The following is a 21,628-nucleotide window of genomic DNA, read 5'->3' as shown; positions in this document are numbered from 1 at the left end:
CAAAACCACCCTAAACCTACCTAACGTTCTCCAAAACACAAAATTTACACTTTTCCAACATGATGACAATGGAAAACCCAACGAAACACAACGGAGAACGCAAAACACGTCAAAAACACCCCAAAAAAGAACGGGATCAACCCCAAAACCGAAAGAAAAACCTAAAAGCCATTGATCCAACACAAAAGTCCCCCTAAACCTACCTGATGTTCTCCAAAACCCACAATTTACACTTTTTCACCATGATAACCAATGAGAACCCAACAAAACCCAACGGAGACCCCATAACACGCCAGAAACACCCCAAAAAAGAACAGGATCACCCCAAAAAACGGAAGAAGAGCCCAAATACCATGAATCCACCCCAAAAGTCCCCCTAAACCTACCTGAAGTTATCCAAAACCCACAATTTACACTTTTCCACCATGATGCCAACGGAAAACCCAACGAAACCCAACGGAGACCCCAAAACACGTCAAAAACGCCCCAAAAAACATATGGATCAGAAGAAAAAAAAAGAAGAAGAAAACCCCAAAAACCATGAATCCACCCCAAAAGTCCCCCTAAACCTACCTGAAGTTCTCCAAAACCCACAATTTACACTTTTCCAACATGATGACCAACAAGAACCCAACGAAACACAACAGAGACCCCAAAACAAGTCAAAAACACGCAAAGCAAGAACGGGATAACACCCAAAAAAGAAATAAAACCCCCAAAAATATAGATCCACCCCAAAACCACCCTAAACCTACCTGATGTTCTCCAAAACCCACAATTTAACCTTTTCCACAATGATGACCATGGAAAACCTACGAAACACAACGGAGACCCCAAAACACCTCAAAAACACCCCAAAAAAGAACGGGATCACCTCAAAAAAGAAAGAAAATGACAAAAACCATAGATCCACCCCAAAACCACACTAAACCTACCTGATGTTCTCCAAAACCCAAAATTTAACATTTTCCACAATGATGACCACGGAAAACGAACGAAACACAAGGGAGACCAAAAAAGGGCCAAAACCACCCCAAACAAGAACGGGATCACCCCAAAACTGGAAGAAAATCCCCCAAAATCATAGATCCACACAAAACCACCCTAAACCTACCTGATGTTCTCCAAAACCCACAATTTACACTTTTCCACCATTATGACCTACGAAACCCAACAAAACCCAACGGAGACACAAACACACGTCAAAAACAACCCAAAAATGAATAGGATCACCCCCAAAAAAACAGAAGAAAACCCCAAAAACCATGAATCTGCCCCAAAAGTCCCCATAAACCTACCTGATGATCTCCAAAACACACAATTTACACTTTTCCACCATGATGACCATGGAAAACCCAACGAAACCTGACGGTGAAACCAAAACAAGTCAAAAAAAAGAACAAAAAAGAAAGGGATCACCCCCAAAATTGGAAGAAAAACCCTCAAAATCATAGATCCACACCAAAACCACCCTAAAGCTACCCGATGTTCTCCAAAACACACAATTTAAAATTTTCCACAATAATGACCACGGAAAACCCAACGAAACCCAACGGAGACCCCAAAACACGTCAAAAACACCCCAAACAAGAACGGAATCACCCCCAAAACTGGAAGAAAATCCCCAAAAAACAAGGATCCAATTCCAAAACCACCCTAAACCTACCTGATGTTCTCCAAATCCCAAAGTCCACTCCCAACCACCATAAAACCCATTAGGAACTCAACAAAACGCAACGGAAACGCCAAAACACCTCAAAAAAAAAAACAAAAGCGAACCGGATCAGAAGAAAATATGTGATTTAACCCCAAAAAAACCCTTAAACCTACCTGATGTTCTCCTAAATGTACAATCCACTCCCAACCTCTATAAAGCCCATTAGGAACCCAACGAAATCCATCAGAGACCCCAAAACAAGTCAAAAAAAAAAAAAAAAAAACAAGAACGGGATAACCCCTAAAAATGAAAGAATACCCCAAAAGCCATAGATCCACACCAAAAGTCCCCCTAAACCTACCTGATGTTCCCCAAAACCCACAATTTACCCTTTTCCACCATGATGACCAACATGAACCAAACGAAAACCCAAAGGAGACCACAAAACACGTCAAAAACACCCCAAAAAAGAACGGGATCACCTCCAAAACTGAAAGAAAATCCCCAAAAATCACGGATCCAATCCCAAAACCACCCTAAACCTACCTAACGTTCTCCAAAACACAAAATTTACACTTTTCCAACATGATGACAATGGAAAACCCAACGAAACACAACGGAGAACGCAAAACACGTCAAAAACACCCCAAAAAAGAACGGGATCAACCCCAAAACCGAAAGAAAAACCTAAAAGCCATTGATGCAACACAAAAGTCCCCCTAAACCTACCTGATGTTCTCCAAAACCCACAATTTACACTTTTTCACCATGATAACCAATAAGAACCCAACAAAACCCAACGGAGACCCCATAACACGCCAGAAACACCCCAAAAAAAGAACAGGATCACGCCAAAAAAACAGAAGAAGAGCCCAAATACCATGAATCCACCCCAAAAGTCCCCCTAAACCTACCTGAAGTTATCCAAAACCCACAATTTACACTTTTCCAACATGATGACCAACAAAAACCCAACGAAACACAACAGAGACCCCAAAACAAGTCAAAAACACGCAAAGCAAGAACGGGATAACACCCAAAAAAGAAATAAAACCCCCAAAAATATAGATCCACCCCAAAACCACCTTAAACCTACCTGATGTTCTCCAAAACCCACAATTTAACCTTTTCCACAATGATGACCATGGAAAACCTACGAAACACAACGGAGACCCCAAAACACCTCAAAAACACCCCAAAAAAGAACGGGATCACCTCAAAAAAGAAAGAAAATGACAAAAACCATAGATCCACCCCAAAACCACCCTAAACCTACCTGATGTTCTCCAAAACCCAAAATTTAACATTTTCCACAATGATGACCACGGAAAACGAACGAAACACAAGGGAGACCAAAAAAGGGCCAAAAACACCCCAAACAAGAACGGGATCACCCCAAAACTGGAAGAAAATCCCCCAAAATCATAGATCCAACCAAAACCACCCTAAACCTACCTGATGTTCTCCAAAACCCACAATTTACACTTTTCCACCATTATGACCTACGAAACACAACAAAACCCAACGGAGACCCCAAAACAAGTCAAAAACGCCCCAAAAAACATATGGATCAGAAGAAAAAAAAAGAAGAAGAAAACCCCAAAAACCATGAATCCACCCCAAAAGTCCCCATAAACCTACCTGAAGTTCTCCAAAACCCACAATTTACACTTTTCCAACATGATGACCAACAAGAACCCAACGAAACACAACAGAGACCCCAAAACAAGTCAAAAACACGCAAAGCAAGAACGGGGTAACACCCAAAAAAGAAATAAAAAACCCCAAAAAATATAGATCCACCCCAAAACCACCCTAAACCTACCTGATGTTCTCCAAAACCCACAATTTAACCTTTTCCACAATGATGACCATGGAAAACCTACGAAACACAACGGAGACCCCAAAACACCTCAAAAACACCCCAAAAAAGAACGGGATCACCTCAAAAAAGAAAGAAAATGACAAAAACCATAGATCCACCCCAAAACCACACTAAACCTACCTGATGTTCTCCAAAACCCAAAATTTAACATTTTCCACAATGATGACCACGGAAAACGAACGAAACACAAGGGAGACCAAAAAAGGGCCAAAACCACTTCAAACAAGAACGGGATCACCCCAAAACTGGAAGAAAATCCCCCAAAATCATAGATCCACCCAAAACCACCCTAAACCTACCTGATGTTCTCCAAAACCCACAATTTACACTTTTCCACCATTATGACCTACGAAACCCAACAAAACCCAACGGAGACACAAAAACACGTCAAAAACAACCCAAAAATGAATAGGATCACCCCCAAAAAAACAGAAGAAAACCCCAAAAACCATGAATCTGCCCCAAAAGTCCCCCTAAACCTACCTGATGTTCTCCAAAACCCACAATTTACACTTTTCCACTATGATGACCATGGAAAACCCAACGAAACCCAACGGAGACCCCAAAACACATCAAAAACACCCCAAAAAACATATGGATCAGAAGAAAAAACAGAAGAAAACCCCAAAACCCATGAATCTGCCCCAAAAGTCCCCATAAACCTACCTGATGATCTCCAAAACACACAATTTACACTTTTCCACCATGATGACCATGGAAAACCCAACGAAACCTGACGGTGAAACCAAAACAAGTCAAAAAAAAGAACAAAAAAGAAAGGGATCACCCCCAAAATTGGAAGAAAAACCCTCAAAATCATAGATCCACACCAAAACCACCCTAAAGCTACCCGATGTTCTCCAAAACACACAATTTAAAATTTTCCACAATAATGACCACGGAAAACCCAACGAAACCCAACGGAGACCCAAAAACACGTCTAAAACACCCCAAACAAGAACGGAATCACCCCCAAAACTGGAAGAAAATCCCCAAAAACCAAGGATCCAATTCCAAAACCACCCTAAACCTACCTGATGTTCTCCAAATCCCAAAGTCCACTCCCAACCACCATAAAACCCATTAGGAACTCAACAAAACGCAACGGAAACGCCAAAACACCTCAAAAAAAAAAACAAAAGCGAACCGGATCAGAAGAAAATATGTGATTTAACCCCAAAAAAACCCTTAAACCTACCTGATGTTCTCCTAAATGTACAATCCACTCCCAACCTCTATAAAGCCCATTAGGAACCCAACGAAACCCATCAGAGACCCCAAAACAAGTCAAAAAAAAAAAACAAAACAAAACAAAACAAGAACGGGATAACCCCTAAAAATGAAAGAATACCCCAAAAGCCATAGATCCACACCAAAAGTCCCCCTAAACCTACCTGATGTTCCCCAAAACCCACAATTTACCCTTTTCCACCATGATGACCAACATGAACCAAACGAAAACCCAAAGGAGACCACAAAACACGTCAAAAACACCCCAAAAAAGAACGGGATCACCTCCAAAACTGAAAGAAAATCCCCAAAAATCACGGATCCAATCCCAAAACCACCCTAAACCTACCTAACGTTCTCCAAAACACAAAATTTACACTTTTCCAACATGATGACAATGGAAAACCCAACGAAACACAACGGAGAACGCAAAACACGTCAAAAACACCCCAAAAAAGAACGGGATCAACCCCAAAACCGAAAGAAAAACCTAAAAGCCATTGATCCAACACAAAAGTCCCCCTAAACCTACCTGATGTTCTCCAAAACCCACAATTTACACTTTTTCACCATGATAACCAATGAGAACCCAACAAAACCCAACGGAGACCCCATAACACGCCAGAAACACCCCAAAAAAGAACAGGATCACCCCAAAAAACGGAAGAAGAGCCCAAATACCATGAATCCACCCCAAAAGTCCCCCTAAACCTACCTGAAGTTATCCAAAACCCACAATTTACACTTTTCCACCATGATGCCAACGGAAAACCCAACGAAACCCAACGGAGACCCCAAAACACGTCAAAAACGCCCCAAAAAACATATGGATCAGAAGAAAAAAAAAGAAGAAGAAAACCCCAAAAACCATGAATCCACCCCAAAAGTCCCCCTAAACCTACCTGAAGTTCTCCAAAACCCACAATTTACACTTTTCCAACATGATGACCAACAAGAACCCAACGAAACACAACAGAGACCCCAAAACAAGTCAAAAACACGCAAAGCAAGAACGGGGTAACACCCAAAAAAGAAATAAAACCCCCAAAAATATAGATCCACCCCAAAACCACCCTAAACCTACCTGATGTTCTCCAAAACCCACAATTTAACCTTTTCCACAATGATGACCATGGAAAACCTACGAAACACAACGGAGACCCCAAAACACCTCAAAAACACCCCAAAAAAGAACGGGATCACCTCAAAAAAGAAAGAAAATGACAAAAACCATAGATCCACCCCAAAACCACACTAAACCTACCTGATGTTCTCCAAAACCCAAAATTTAACATTTTCCACAATGATGACCACGGAAAACGAACGAAACACAAGGGAGACCAAAAAAGGGCCAAAAACACCCCAAACAAGAACGGGATCACCCCAAAACTGGAAGAAAATCCCCCAAAATCATAGATCCACACAAAACCACCCTAAACCTACCTGATGTTCTCCAAAACCCACAATTTACACTTTTCCACCATTATGACCTACGAAACCCAACAAAACCCAACGGAGACACAAACACACGTCAAAAACAACCCAAAAATGAATAGGATCACCCCCAAAAAAACAGAAGAAAACCCCAAAAACCATGAATCTGCCCCAAAAGTCCCCATAAACCTACCTGATGATCTCCAAAACACACAATTTACACTTTTCCACCATGATGACCATGGAAAACCCAACGAAACCTGACGGTGAAACCAAAACAAGTCAAAAAAAAGAACAAAAAAGAAAGGGATCACCCCCAAAATTGGAAGAAAAACCCTCAAAATCATAGATCCACACCAAAACCACCCTAAAGCTACCCGATGTTCTCCAAAACACACAATTTAAAATTTTCCACAATAATGACCACGGAAAACCCAATGAAACCCAACGGAGACCCGAAAACACGTAAAAACACCCCAAACAAGAACGGAATCACCCCCAAAACTGGGAGGAAATCCCCAAAAACCAAGGACCCAATTCCAAAACCACCCTAAACCTACCTGATGTTCTCCAAATCCCAAAGTCCACTCCCAACCACCATAAAACCCATTAGGAACTCCACAAAACGCAATGGAAACGCCAAAACACCTCAAAAAAAAAAACCAAAAGCGAACCGGATCAGAAGAAAATATGTGATTTAACCCCAAAAAAACCCTTAAACCTACCTGATGTTCTCCTAAATGTACAATCCACTCCCAACCTCTGTAAAGCCCATTAGGAACCCAACGAAACCCATCAGAGACCCCAAAACAAGTCAAAAAAAAAACAAAACAAGAACGGGATAACCCCTAAAAATGAAAGAATACCCCAAAAGCCATAGATCCACACCAGAAGTCCCCCTAAACCTACCTGATGTTCCCCAAAACCCACAATTTACCCTTTTCCACCATGATGACCAACATGAACCAAACGAAAACCCAAAGGAGACCACAAAACACGTCAAAAACACCCCAAAAAAGAACGGGATCACCTCCAAAACTGAAAGAAAATCCCCAAAAATCACGGATCCAATCCCAAAACCACCCTAAACCTACCTAACGTTCTCCAAAACACAAAATTTACACTTTTCCAACATGATGACAATGGAAAACCCAACGAAACACAACGGAGAACGCAAAAAACGTCAAAAACACCCCAAAAAAGAACGGGATCAACCCCAAAACCGAAAGAAAAACCTAAAAGCCATTGATCCAACACAAAAGTCCCCCTAAACCTACCTGATGTTCTCCAAAACCCACAATTTACACTTTTCCACCATGATGCCAACGGAAAACCCAACGAAACCCAACGGAGACCCCAAAACACGTCAAAAACGCCCCAAAAAACATATGGATCAGAAGAAAAAAAAAGAAGAAGAAAACCCCAAAAACCATGAATCCACCCCAAAAGTCCCCCTAAACCTACCTGAAGTTCTCCAAAACCCACAATTTACACTTTTCCAACATGATGACCAACAAGAACCCAACGAAACACAACAGAGACCCCAAAACAAGTCAAAAACACGCAAAGCAAGAACGGGATAACACCCAAAAAAGAAATAAAACCCCCAAAAATATAGATCCACCCCAAAACCACCCTAAACCTACCTGATGTTCTCCAAAACCCACAATTTAACCTTTTCCACAATGATGACCATGGAAAACCTACGAAACACAACGGAGACCCCAAAACACCTCAAAAACACCCCAAAAAAGAACGGGATCACCTCAAAAAAGAAAGAAAATGACAAAAACCATAGATCCACCCCAAAACCACCCTAAACCTACCTGATGTTCTCCAAAACCCACTATTTAACCTTTTCCACAATGATGACCACGGAAAACGAACGAAACACAAGGGAGACCAAAAAAGGGCCAAAAACACCCCAAACAAGAACGGGATCACCCCAAAACTGGAAGAAAATCCCCCAAAATCATAGATCCACCCAAAACCACCCTAAACCTACCTGATGTTCTCCAAAACCCAAAATTTACACTTTTCCACCATTATGACCTACGAAACCCAACAAAACCCAACGGAGACACAAAAACACGTCAAAAACAACCCAAAAATGAATAGGATCACCCCCAAAAACACAGAAGAAAACCCCAAAAACCATGAATCTGCCCCAAAAGTCCCCCTAAACCTACCTGATGTTCTCCAAAACCCACAATTTACACTTTTCCACTATGATGACCATGGAAAACCCAACGAAACCCAACGGAGACCCCAAAACACATCAAAAACACCCCAAAAAACATATGGATCAGAAGAAAAAACAGAAGAAAACCCCAAAACCCATGAATCTGCCCCAAAAGTCCCCATAAACCTACCTGATGATCTCCAAAACACACAATTTACACTTTTCCACCATGATGACCATGGAAAACCCAACGAAACCTGACGGTGAAACCAAAACAAGTCAAAAAAAAGAACAAAAAAGAAAGGGATCACCCCCAAAATTGGAAGAAAAACCCTCAAAATCATAGATCCACACCAAAACCACCCTAAAGCTACCCGATGTTCTCCAAAACACACAATTTAAAATTTTCCACAATAATGACCACGGAAAACCCAACGAAACCCAACGGAGACCCAAAAACACGTCTAAAACACCCCAAACAAGAACGGAATCACCCCCAAAACTGGAAGAAAATCCCCAAAAACCAAGGATCCAATTCCAAAACCACCCTAAACCTACCTGATGTTCTCCAAATCCCAAAGTCCACTCCCAACCACCATAAAACCCATTAGGAACTCAACAAAACGCAACGGAAACGCCAAAACACCTCAAAAAAAAAAACAAAAGCGAACCGGATCAGAAGAAAATATGTGATTTAACCCCAAAAAAACCCTTAAACCTACCTGATGTTCTCCTAAATGTACAATCCACTCCCAACCTCTATAAAGCCCATTAGGAACCCAACGAAACCCATCAGAGACCCCAAAACAAGTCAAAAAAAAAAAACAAAACAAAACAAAACAAGAACGGGATAACCCCTAAAAATGAAAGAATACCCCAAAAGCCATAGATCCACACCAAAAGTCCCCCTAAACCTACCTGATGTTCCCCAAAACCCACAATTTACCCTTTTCCACCATGATGACCAACATGAACCAAACGAAAACCCAAAGGAGACCACAAAACACGTCAAAAACACCCCAAAAAAGAACGGGATCACCTCCAAAACTGAAAGAAAATCCCCAAAAATCACGGATCCAATCCCAAAACCACCCTAAACCTACCTAACGTTCTCCAAAACACAAAATTTACACTTTTCCAACATGATGACAATGGAAAACCCAACGAAACACAACGGAGAACGCAAAACACGTCAAAAACACCCCAAAAAAGAACGGGATCAACCCCAAAACCGAAAGAAAAACCTAAAAGCCATTGATGCAACACAAAAGTCCCCCTAAACCTACCTGATGTTCTCCAAAACCCACAATTTACACTTTTTCACCATGATAACCAATGAGAACCCAACAAAACCCAACGGAGACCCCATAACACGCCAGAAACACCCCAAAAAAGAACAGGATCACCCCAAAAAACGGAAGAAGAGCCCAAATACCATGAATCCACCCCAAAAGTCCCCCTAAACCTACCTGAAGTTATCCAAAACCCACAATTTACACTTTTCCACCATGATGCCAACGGAAAACCCAACGAAACCCAACGGAGACCCCAAAACACGTCAAAAACGCCCCAAAAAACATATGGATCAGAAGAAAAAAAAAGAAGAAGAAAACCCCAAAAACCATGAATCCACCCCAAAAGTCCCCCTAAACCTACCTGAAGTTCTCCAAAACCCACAATTTACACTTTTCCAACATGATGACCAACAAGAACCCAACGAAACACAACAGAGACCCCAAAACAAGTCAAAAACACGCAAAGCAAGAACGGGATAACACCCAAAAAAGAAATAAAACCCCCAAAAATATAGATCCACCCCAAAACCACCCTAAACCTACCTGATGTTCTCCAAAACCCACAATTTAACCTTTTCCACAATGATGACCATGGAAAACCTACGAAACACAACGGAGACCCCAAAACACCTCAAAAACACCCCAAAAAAGAACGGGATCACCTCAAAAAAGAAAGAAAATGACAAAAACCATAGATCCACCCCAAAACCACACTAAACCTACCTGATGTTCTCCAAAACCCAAAATTTAACATTTTCCACAATGATGACCACGGAAAACGAACGAAACACAAGGGAGACCAAAAAAGGGCCAAAACCACCCCAAACAAGAATGGGATCACCCCAAAACTGGAAGAAAATCCCCCAAAATCATAGATCCACACAAAACCACCCTAAACCTACCTGATGTTCTCCAAAACCCACAATTTACACTTTTCCACCATTATGACCTACGAAACCCAACAAAACCCAACGGAGACACAAACACGTCAAAAACAACCCAAAAATGAATAGGATCACCCCCAAAAAAACAGAAGAAAACCCCAAAAACCATGAATCTGCCCCAAAAGTCCCCATAAACCTACCTGATGATCTCCAAAACACACAATTTACACTTTTCCACCATGATGACCATGGAAAACCCAACGAAACCTGACGGTGAAACCAAAACAAGTCAAAAAAAAGAACAAAAAAGAAAGGGATCACCCCCAAAATTGGAAGAAAAACCCTCAAAATCATAGATCCACACCAAAACCACCCTAAAGCTACCCGATGTTCTCCAAAACACACAATTTAAAATTTTCCACAATAATGACCACGGAAAACCCAACGAAACCCAACGGAGACCCAAAAACACGTCAAAAACACCCCAAACAAGAACGGAATCACCCCCAAAACTGGAAGAAAATCCCCAAAAACCAAGGATCCAATTCCAAAACCACCCTAAACCTACCTGATGTTCTCCAAATCCCAAAGTCCACTCCCAACCACCATAAAACCCATTAGGAACTCAACAAAACGCAACGGAAACGCCAAAACACCTCAAAAAAAAAACAAAAGCGAACCGGATCAGAAGAAAATATGTGATTTAACCCCAAAAAAACCCTTAAACCTACCTGATGTTCTCCTAAATGTACAATCCACTCCCAACCTCTGTAAAGCCCATTAGGAACCCAACGAAACCCATCAGAGACCCCAAAACAAGTCAAAAAAAAAAAAAAAAAAAAAAAAAAAAAAAAAAAACAAGAACGGGATAACCCCTAAAAATGAAAGAATACCCCAAAAGCCATAGATCCACACCAAAAGTCCCCCTAAACCTACCTGATGTTCCCCAAAACCCACAATTTACCCTTTTCCACCATGATGACCAACATGAACCAAACGAAAACCCAAAGGAGACCACAAAACACGTCAAAAACACCCCAAAAAAAGAACGGGATCACCTCCAAAACTGAAAGAAAATCCCCAAAAATCACGGATCCAATCCCAAAACCACCCTAAACCTACCTGATGTTCTCCAAAACCCACAATTTACACTTTTTCACCATGATAACCAATGAGAACCCAACAAAACCCAACAGAGACCCCATAACACGCCAGAAACACCCCAAAAAAGAACAGGATCACCCCAAAAAACGGAAGAAGAGCCCAAATACCATGAATCCACCCCAAAAGTCCCCCTAAACCTACCTGAAGTTATCCAAAACCCACAATTTACACTTTTCCACCATGATGCCAACGGAAAACCCAACGAAACCCAACGGAGACCCCAAAACACGTCAAAAACGCCCCAAAAAACATATGGATCAGAAGAAAAAAAAAGAAGAAGAAAACCCCAAAAACCATGAATCCACCCCAAAAGTCCCCCTAAACCTACCTGAAGTTCTCCAAAACCCACAATTTACACTTTTCCAACATGATGACCAACAAGAACCCAACGAAACACAACAGAGACCCCAAAACAAGTCAAAAACACGCAAAGCAAGAACGGGGTAACACCCAAAAAAGAAATAAAACCCCCAAAAATATAGATCCACCCCAAAACCACCCTAAACCTACCTGATGTTCTCCAAAACCCAAAATTTAACATTTTCCACAATGATGACCACGGAAAACGAACGAAACACAAGGGAGACCAAAAAAGGGCCAAAAACACCCCAAACAAGAACGGGATCACCCCAAAACTGGAAGAAAATCCCCCAAAATCATAGATCCACCCAAAACCACCCTAAACCTACCTGATGTTCTCCAAAACCCACAATTTACACTTTTCCACCATTATGACCTACGAAACCCAACAAAACCCAACGGAGACACAAACACACGTCAAAAACAACCCAAAAATGAATAGGATCACCCCCAAAAAAAACAGAAGAAAACCCCAAAACCCATGAATCTGCCCCCAGAATTCCCCATAAACCTACCTGATGATCTCCAAAACACACAATTTACACTTTTCCACCATGATGACCATGGAAAACCCAACGAAACCTGACGGTGAAACCAAAACAAGTCAAAAAAAAGAACAAAAAAGAAAGGGATCACCCCCAAAATTGGAAGAAAAACCCTCAAAATCATAGATCCACACCAAAACCACCCTAAAGCTACCCGATGTTCTCCAAAACACACAATTTAAAATTTTCCACAATAATGACCACGGAAAACCCAATGAAACCCAACGGAGACCCGAAAACACGTCAAAAACACCCCAAACAAGAACGGAATCACCCCCAAAACTGGGAGGAAATCCCCAAAAACCAAGGACCCAATTCCAAAACCACCCTAAACCTACCTGATGTTCTCCAAATCCCAAAGTCCACTCCCAACCACCATAAAACCCATTAGGAACTCCACAAAACGCAATGGAAACGCCAAAACACCTCAAAAAAAAAAACCAAAAGCGAACCGGATCAGAAGAAAATATGTGATTTAACCCCAAAAAAACCCTTAAACCTACCTGATGTTCTCCTAAATGTACAATCCACTCCCAACCTCTGTAAAGCCCATTAGGAACCCAACGAAACCCATCAGAGACCCCAAAAAGAGTCAAAAAAAAACAAAACAAGAACGGGATAACCCCTAAAAATGAAAGAATACCCCAAAAGCCATAGATCCACACCAGAAGTCCCCCTAAACCTACCTGATGTTCCCCAAAACCCACAATTTACCCTTTTCCACCATGATGACCAACATGAACCAAACGAAAACCCAAAGGAGACCACAAAACACGTCAAAAACACCCCAAAAAAGAACGGGATCACCTCCAAAACTGAAAGAAAATCCCCAAAAATCACGGATCCAATCCCAAAACCACCCTAAACCTACCTAACGTTCTCCAAAACACAAAATTTACACTTTTCCAACATGATGACAATGGAAAACCCAACGAAACACAACGGAGAACGCAAAACACGTCAAAAACACCCCAAAAAAGAACGGGATCAACCCCAAAACCGAAAGAAAAACCTAAAAGCCATTGATCCAACACAAAAGTCCCCCTAAACCTACCTGATGTTCTCCAAAACCCACAATTTACACTTTTTCACCATGATAACCAATGAGAACCCAACAAAACCCAACGGAGACCCCATAACACGCCAGAAACACCCCAAAAAAGAACAGGATCACCCCAAAAAATGGAAGAAGAGCCCAAATACCATGAATCCACCCCAAATGTCCCCCTAAACCTACCTGAAGTTATCCAAAACCCACAATTTACACTTTTCCAACATGATGACCAACAAGAACCCAACGAAACCCAACGGAGACCCCAAAACAAGTCAAAAACACGCAAGGCAAGAACGGGATAACACCCAAAAAAGAAATAAAACCCCCAAAAATATAGATCCACCCCAAAACCACCCTAAACCTACCTGATGTTCTCCAAAACCCACAATTTAACCTTTTCCACAATGATGACCATGGAAAACCTACGAAACACAACGGAGACCCCAAAACACCTCAAAAACACCCCAAAAAAGAACGGGATCACCTCAAAAAAGAAAGAAAATGACAAAAACCATAGATCCACCCCAAAACCACACTAAACCTACCTGATGTTCTCCAAAACCCAAAATTTAACATTTTCCACAATGATGACCACGGAAAACGAACGAAACACAAGGGAGACCAAAAAAGGGCCAAAACCACCCCAAACAAGAACGGGATCACCCCAAAACTGGAAGAAAATCCCCCAAAATCATAGATCCACACAAAACCACCCTAAACCTACCTGATGTTCTCCAAAACCCACAATTTACACTTTTCCACCATTATGACCTACGAAACCCAACAAAACCCAACGGAGACACAAACACACGTCAAAAACAACCCAAAAATGAATAGGATCACCCCCAAAAAAACAGAAGAAAACCCCAAAACCCATGAATCTGCCCCAAAAGTCCCCATAAACCTACCTGATGATCTCCAAAACACACAATTTACACTTTTCCACCATGATGACCATGGAAAACCCAACGAAACCTGACGGTGAAACCAAAACAAGTCAAAAAAAAGAACAAAAAAGAAAGGGATCACCCCCAAAATTGGAAGAAAAACCCTCAAAATCATAGATCCACACCAAAACCACCCTAAAGCTACCCGATGTTCTCCAAAACACACAATTTAAAATTTTCCACAATAATGACCACGGAAAACCCAATGAAACCCAACGGAGACCCGAAAACACGTCAAAAACACCCCAAACAAGAACGGAATCACCCCCAAAACTGGGAGGAAATCCCCAAAAACCAAGGACCCAATTCCAAAACCACCCTAAACCTACCTGATGTTCTCCAAATCCCAAAGTCCACTCCCAACCACCATAAAACCCATTAGGAACTCAACAAAACGCAACGGAAATGCCAAAACACCTCAAAAAAAAAACAAAAGCGAACCGGATCAGAAGAAAATATGTGATTTAACCCCAAAAAAACCCTTAAACCTACCTGATGTTCTCCTAAATGTACAATCCACTCCCAACCTCTGTAAAGCCCATTAGGAACCCAACGAAACCCATCAGAGACCCCAAAACAAGTCAAAAAAAAAAAAAAAAAAAAAAAAAAAAAAAAAAAACAAGAACGGGATAACCCCTAAAAATGAAAGAATACCCCAAAAGCCATAGATCCACACCAAAAGTCCCCCTAAACCTACCTGATGTTCCCCAAAACCCACAATTTACCCTTTTCCACCATGATGACCAACATGAACCAAACGAAAACCCAAAGGAGACCACAAAACACGTCAAAAACACCCCAAAAAAAGAACGGGATCACCTCCAAAACTGAAAGAAAATCCCCAAAAATCACGGATCCAATCCCAAAACCACCCTAAACCTACCTAACGTTCTCCAAAACACAAAATTTACACTTTTCCAACATGATGACAATGGAAAACCCAACGAAACACAACGGAGAACGCAAAACACGTCAAAAACACCCCAAAAAAGAACGGGATCAACCCCAAAACCGAAAGAAAAACCTAAAAGCCATTGATCCAACACAAAAGTCCCCCTAAACCTACCTGATGTTCTCCAAAACCCACAATTTACACTTTTTCACCATGATAACCAATGAGAACCCAACAAAACCCAACGGAGACCCCATAACACGCCAGAAACACCCCAAAAAAGAACAGGATCACCCCAAAAAACGGAAGAAGAGCCCAAATACCATGAATCCACCCCAAAAGTCCCCCTAAACCTACCTGAAGTTATCCAAAACCCACAATTTACACTTTTCCACCATGATGCCAACGGAAAACCCAACGAAACCCAACGGAGACCCCAAAACACGTCAAAAACGCCCCAAAAAACATATGGATCAGAAGAAAAAAAAAGAAGAAGAAAACCCCAAAAACCATGAATCCACCCCAAAAGTCCCCCTAAACCTACCTGAAGTTCTCCAAATCCCACAATTTACACTTTTCCAACATGATGACCAACAAGAACCCAACGAAACACAACAGAGACCCCAAAACAAGTCAAAAACACGCAAAGCAAGAACGGGGTAACACCCAAAAAAGAAATAAAACCCCCAAAAATATAGATCCACCCCAAAACCACCCTAAACCTACCTGATGTTCTCCAAAACCCACAATTTAACCTTTTCCACAATGATGACCATGGAAAACCTACGAAACACAACGGAGACCCCAAAACACCTCAAAAACACCCCAAAAAAGAACGGGATCACCTCAAAAAAGAAAGAAAATGACAAAAACCATAGATCCACCCCAAAACCACACTAAACCTACCTGATGTTCTCCAAAACCCAAAATTTAACATTTTCCACAATGATGACCACGGAAAACGAACGAAACACAAGGGAGACCAAAAAAGGGCCAAAAACACCCCAAACAAGAACGGGATCACCCCAAAACTGGAAGAAAATCCCCCAAAATCATAGATCCACACAAAACCACCCTAAACCTACCTGATGTTCTCCAAAACCCACAATTTACACTTTTCCACCATTATGACCTACGAAACCCAACAAAACCCAACGGAGACACAAACACACGTCAAAAACAACCCAAAAATGAATAGGATCACCCCCAAAAAAACAGAAGAAAACCCCAAAACCCATGAATCTGCCCCAAAAGTCCCCATAAACCTACCTGATGATCTCCAAAACACACAATTTACACTTTTCCACCATGATGACCATGGAAAACCCAACGAAACCTGACGGTGAAACCAAAACAAGTCAAAAAAAAGAACAAAAAAGAAAGGGATCACCCCCAAAATTGGAAGAAAAACCCTCAAAATCATAGATCCACACCAAAACCACCCTAAAGCTACCCGATGTTCTCCAAAACACACAATTTAAAATTTTCCACAATAATGACCACGGAAAACCCAATGAAACCCAACGGAGACCCGAAAACACGTCAAAAACACCCCAAACAAGAACGGAATCACCCCCAAAACTGGGAGGAAATCCCCAAAAACCAAGGACCCAATTCCAAAACCACCCTAAACCTACCTGATGTTCTCCAAATCCCAAAGTCCACTCCCAACCACCATAAAACCCATTAGGAACTCCACAAAACGCAATGGAAACGCCAAAACACCTCAAAAAAAAAAAACAAAAGCGAACCGGATCAGAAGAAAATATGTGATTTAACCCCAAAAAAACCCTTAAACCTACCTGATGTTCTCCTAAATGTACAATCCACTCCCAACCTCTGTAAAGCCCATTAGGAACCCAACGAAACCCATCAGAGACCCCAAAACAAGTCAAAAAAAAACAAAACAAGAACGGGATAACCCCTAAAAATGAAAGAATACCCCAAAAGCCATAGATCCACACCAGAAGTCCCCCTAAACCTACCTGATGTTCCCCAAAACCCACAATTTACCCTTTTCCACCATGATGACCAACATGAACCAAACGAAAACCCAAAGGAGACCACAAAACACGTCAAAAACACCCCAAAAAAGAACGGGATCACCTCCAAAACTGAAAGAAAATCCCCAAAAATCACGGATCCAATCCCAAAACCACCCTAAACCTACCTAACGTTCTCCAAAACACAAAATTTACACTTTTCCAACATGATGACAATGGAAAACCCAACGAAACACAACGGAGAACGCAAAACACGTCAAAAACACCCCAAAAAAGAACGGGATCAACCCCAAAACCGAAAGAAAAACCTAAAAGCCATTGATCCAACACAAAAGTCCCCCTAAACCTACCTGATGTTCTCCAAAACCCACAATTTACACTTTTTCACCATGATAACCAATGAGAACCCAACAAAACCCAACGGAGACCCCATAACACGCCAGAAACACCCCAAAAAAGAACAGGATCACCCCAAAAAACGGAAGAAGAGCCCAAATACCATGAATCCACCCCAAAAGTCCCCCTAAACCTACCTGAAGTTATCCAAAACCCACAATTTACACTTTTCCACCATGATGCCAACGGAAAACCCAACGAAACCCAACGGAGACCCCAAAACACGTCAAAAACGCCCCAAAAAACATATGGATCAGAAGAAAAAAAAAGAAGAAGAAAACCCCAAAAACCATGAATCCACCCCAAAAGTCCCCCTAAACCTACCTGAAGTTCTCCAAAACCCACAATTTACACTTTTCCAACATGATGACCAACAAGAACCCAACGAAACACAACAGAGACCCCAAAACAAGTCAAAAACACGCAAAGCAAGAACGGGGTAACACCCAAAAAAGAAATAAAACCCCCAAAAATATAGATCCACCCCAAAACCACCCTAAACCTACCTGATGTTCTCCAAAACCCACAATTTAACCTTTTCCACAATGATGACCATGGAAAACCTACGAAACACAACGGAGACCCCAAAACACCTCAAAAACACCCCAAAAAAGAACGGGATCACCTCAAAAAAGAAAGAAAATGACAAAAACCATAGATCCACCCCAAAACCACACTAAACCTACCTGATGTTCTCCAAAACCCAAAATTTAACATTTTCCACAATGATGACCACGGAAAACGAACGAAACACAAGGGAGACCAAAAAAGGGCCAAAAACACCCCAAACAAGAACGGGATCACCCCAAAACTGGAAGAAAATCCCCCAAAATCATAGATCCACACAAAACCACCCTAAACCTACCTGATGTTCTCCAAAACCCACAATTTACACTTTTCCACCATTATGACCTACGAAACCCAACAAAACCCAACGGAGACACAAACACACGTCAAAAACAACCCAAAAATGAATAGGATCACCCCCAAAAAAACAGAAGAAAACCCCAAAACCCATGAATCTGCCCCAAAAGTCCCCATAAACCTACCTGATGATCTCCAAAACACACAATTTACACTTTTCCACCATGATGACCATGGAAAACCCAACGAAACCTGACGGTGAAACCAAAACAAGTCAAAAAAAAGAACAAAAAAGAAAGGGATCACCCCCAAAATTGGAAGAAAAACCCTCAAAATCATAGATCCACACCAAAACCACCCTAAAGCTACCCGATGTTCTCCAAAACACACAATTTAAAATTTTCCACAATAATGACCACGGAAAACCCAACGAAACCCAACGGAGACCCAAAAACACGTCAAAAACACCCCAAACAAGAACGGAATCACCCCCAAAACTGGAAGAAAATCCCCAAAAACCAAGGATCCAATTCCAAAATCACCCTAAACCTACCTGATGTTCTCCAAATCCCAAAGTCCACTCCCAACCACCATAAAACCCATTAGGAACTCAACAAAACGCAACGGAAACGCCAAAACACCTCAAAAAAAAAAAAAACAAAAGCGAACCGGATCAGAAGAAAATATGTGATTTAACCCCAAAAAAACCCTTAAACCTACCTGATGTTCTCCTAAATGTACAATCCACTCCCAACCTCTGTAAAGCCCATTAGGAACCCAACGAAACCCATCAGAGACCCCAAAACAAGTCAAAAAAAAAAAAAACAAAACAAAACAAAACAAGAACGGGATAACCCCTAAAAATGAAAGAATACCCCAAAAGCCATAGATCCACACCAAAAGTCCCCCTAAACCTACCTGATGTTCCCCAAAACCCACAATTTACCCTTTTCCACCATGATGACCAACATGAACCAAACGAAAACCCAAAGGAGACCACAAAACACGTCAAAAACACCCCAAAAAAGAACGGGATCACCTCCAAAACTGAAAGAAAATCCCCAAAAATCACGGATCCAATCCCAAAACCACCCTAAACCTACCTAACGTTCTCCAAAACACAAAATTTACACTTTTCCAACATGATGACAATGGAAAACCCAACGAAACACAACGGAGAACGCAAAACACGTCAAAAACACCCCAAAAAAGAACGGGATCAACCCCAAAACCGAAAGAAAAACCTAAAAGCCATTGATCCAACACAAAAGTCCCCCTAAACCTACCTGATGTTCTCCAAAACCCACAATTTACACTTTTTCACCATGATGCCAACGGAAAACCCAACGAAACACAACGGAGACCCTAAAACACGTCAAAAACGCCCCAAAAAACATATGGATCAGAAGAAAAAAAAAGAAGAAGAAAACCCCAAAAACCATGAATCCACCCCAAAAGTCCCCCTAAACCTACCTGAAGTTATCCAAAACCCACAATTTACACTTTTCCAACATGATGACCAACAAAAACCCAACAAAACACAACAGAGACCCCAAAACAAGTCAAAAACACGCAAAGCAAGAACGGGATAACACCCAAAAAAGAAATAAAACCCCCAAAAATATAGATCCACCCCAAAACCACCCTAAACCTACCTGATGTTCTCCAAAACCCACAATTTAACCTTTTCCACAATGATGACCATGGAAAACCTACGAAACACAACGGAGACCCCAAAACACCTCAAAAACACCCCAAAAAAGAACGGGATCACCTCAAAAAAGAAAGAAAATGACAAAAACCATAGATCCACCCCAAAACCACCCTAAACCTACCTGATGTTCTCCAAAACCCAAAATTTAACATTTTCCACAATGATGACCACGGAAAACGAACGAAACACAAGGGAGACCAAAAAAGGGCCAAAACCACCCCAAACAAGAACGGGATCACCCCAAAACTGGAAGAAAATCCCCCAAAATCATAGATCCACACAAAACCACCCTAAACCTACCTGATGTTCTCCAAAACCCACAATTTACACTTTTCCACCATTATGACCTACGAAACCCAACAAAACCCAACGGAGACACAAAAACACGTCAAAAACAACCCAAAAATGAATAGGATCACCCCCAAAAAAACAGAAGAAAACCCCAAAAACCATGAATCTGCCCCAAAAGTCCCCCTAAACCTACCTGATGTTCTCCAAAACCCACAATTTACACTTTTCCACTATGATGACCATGGAAAACCCAACGAAACCCAACGGAGACCCCAAAACACATCAAAAACACCCCAAAAAACATATGGATCAGAAGAAAAAACAGAAGAAAACCCCAAAACCCATGAATCTGCCCCAAAAGTCCCCATAAACCTACCTGATGATCTCCAAAACACACAATTTACACTTTTCCACCATGATGACCATGGAAAACCCAACGAAACCTGACGGTGAAACCAAAACAAGTCAAAAAAAAGAACAAAAAAGAAAGGGATCACCCCCAAAATTGGAAGAAAAACCCTCAAAATCATAGATCCACACCAAAACCACCCTAAAGCTACCCGATGTTCTCCAAAACACACAATTTAAAATTTTCCACAATAATGACCACGGAAAACCCAATGAAACCCAACGGAGACCCGAAAACACGTCAAAAACACCCCAAACAAGAACGGAATCACCCCCAAAACTGGGAGGAAATCCCCAAAAACCAAGGACCCAATTCCAAAACCACCCTAAACCTACCTGATGTTCTCCAAATCCCAAAGTCCACTCCCAACCACCATAAAACCCATTAGGAACTCCACAAAACGCAATGGAAACGCCAAAACA

The sequence above is a fragment of the Aythya ferina genome, assembly GCF_964211825.1.
Source record: "Aythya ferina genome assembly, chromosome: 19".
Classification (NCBI taxonomy): domain Eukaryota; kingdom Metazoa; phylum Chordata; class Aves; order Anseriformes; family Anatidae; genus Aythya; species Aythya ferina.
The sequence above is the reverse complement of the archived record's forward strand: the minus strand, read 5'-3'. Positions refer to the sequence as shown.